Here is a 2,493-nt window from a genome sequence, read left to right as displayed (position 1 = left end):
ACTGTCTTGAAATCGCAACAGTTTATCTTTTTCTTCTAATTTACTTTTTAAGATATTTACCTCAACCTGATGTTGTTCTTCCTTTTCCAAATGTTGCTTCTTCAAGATTTCATCATCCTTTCTTCCTTCTTCCACTTGTTGCCTTAATTTGAGAATCTCATTTTCTTGTTCTTTATTTGCTTGAGGTAGTTCTTCATTCTACTTATTTTTTAATGATATCACTTCATCCTACAGCATTTGACATACTTTGAAGGCGCACTCCAGCTGAGCTTTTAATCTGGTAACTTCTTCTTTGAGGGCACACTCCCTTTTGTTAAATAGATCTTGTTGATCTATGATTTTATCTGATGCTTCATTTGCTTGCTCTTCTTCAATCTAAGGTGATTCAAAATTTGAATACTTGCTTCCACCTAATGGCTAATTGTCTCTCCTTATGTCATTGTTCCTTTGAGTTGTGTTCTTCTTCTGAGGTGCTTTCTTCTTTATCTTCTTTCCCATTGTTTCTACGGATCTCCTTCAAGCAATCAAGCTTCTACCAAAGGACCTGCTCTGATACCAATTGTTGGAAATAATACTGAGAGGGGGGTGAATCAGTATTAGAAAATCAATAACTTTTTCATTTCCATAAACAAATTCATATACGCTACTTCAGTTAAGGGAACTCGCGTGTACACGCAACTGTGTTTAATGCAACTAGCGTATATCCAGCAAACTTATGATTCAGTTAATTCATCATATGTTGATCTTTAATCAGTGCATCAGAACTTCATTAACCATATAAACAGTAACCAGGTGCAGTAAAAACAAAATAGACCATCACACATGAGAAACACATATGAACACTAAGATTTAAGGTGGAAACCCAATGTGGGACAAAAACCACCTGCTGTTGTCTTCTTTTAATATAAGAAAAACCTATTTACAATCTTATACTGGCGCAGACTCATACTAGTACGCAGGCATCCAACCCCCAGGCTCTTGTGCTGGCCGATATGTTTACTAGTACGTAGGTGCCAGCCTATGACCTTCTCTCTTCCTCCAGGGACCATGTTTCATAAATTTTCATACTGGATACTCCTGGAACACATCACCATAATCTGAAGGCCACGTTTAATCCAATTTTCATACTGGACGCATCAACAACATTGAAGCTCAAAATCAATCACCACTGCAATACAACCATTACATTCACCAATCATTGAATACTCAATCATCAATCTCTGAATCACCCACAATTGAATCACTGCAGACCTATCATCAAAGCATAGTCACCAAAACACAAAGCAAAACCAAGAACTTTGCAACAACCACTAGAACTAACAGCGAATTCAGATATCATATTTCATAATGTATACGCTACTCTGATGAGCCGAACCAACGTGTATACATGCTTTTACCAAAGCGAACTCGCGTACAGATCTGTAAATACTAACTTAACAATTTCATAGCTATTTCAGAATTCAGTCAAACCCAGATCATAACATTTGCAGAGTAAAACATGCATCAGTATTCAGATCTAGTCTATCCATGATCAAACCACATAATGATAATACATTCCAAGCCTTAAGATCTCTATCCATCATCCATCATCATCCACATAGGTGCATCCTTGGTTTAGATCAAGCAAGGCATCGCAAACTCATAACCTGCATACTGGATCTCACACTTCATCAAATATTTAATACTTGCAGACCCTTTCTCAATACCATGGACCAAAACCACTTAGGACCAACACCTTGGACCAAATACCTAGGGTCAATACCTCAGACCAGATACCTTGGACCAATAACATGGATCAAAATACCATGGACCAAATAACTTGGAACAAAACATAGTTTTCCAAGATATACGTGCTTTTCTTTATGTGAAAGTGCATGTGTATGTTATATGCTCCTTTTGGCATGTTAACCTGTGTGTATACGCTCCTTGGTCAAGGTGAACCTGCGTATACCTCTCTTTATTCATTCTTTGTAGTCTGATCATTAATTATCTGTTGTTGCACTATGATTTGTCTTCTGAGTGATTTGCCATCAAGGACAACATCTGTATCATAATGCCAACAAAAACATACACATTAGATCAGGACATTTCTCCTCCACATATTTCTCTATGAATCTATCTTCTGATCTATGGTAGTTGGAGTTAGTAGGAATTTGTTCATGAATATAAACCTTTTCCTTTTGTGAAATAAATGTCTCATGGTGATTTTGAGAAAAAAATTCATCTTTCATGGTGATCTTCTGCATCCTTTCCTTTGTTTTCTTCATCAAAATGTCGATTTTTTCCTCTTTTTCTACTTTCAACTTTTCTCTTCTAATTTGTAGATTAACTTCCACATCTACTGCAATGTTCTACATCTGTTCCAGTGTTGAGGGGTTTCTTTCTCTTAGCTGAAATTCTATCTCTGGATCAAATGCTCTTGGGTAATGCAAAAGCGCTGAATTAGGGGGAGGTCTTATATTTGATGGCATTGAATAATTAGGCTTGATTAAA

The sequence above is a fragment of the Pinus tabuliformis genome, chromosome 4_2 (assembly GCF_031772625.1).
Source record: "Pinus tabuliformis cultivar Carrire ecotype Pingquan chromosome 4_2, CPIR1, whole genome shotgun sequence".
NCBI classification, from domain to species: domain Eukaryota; kingdom Viridiplantae; phylum Streptophyta; class Pinopsida; order Pinales; family Pinaceae; genus Pinus; species Pinus tabuliformis.
Note: the sequence above shows the minus strand (reverse complement) of the source record.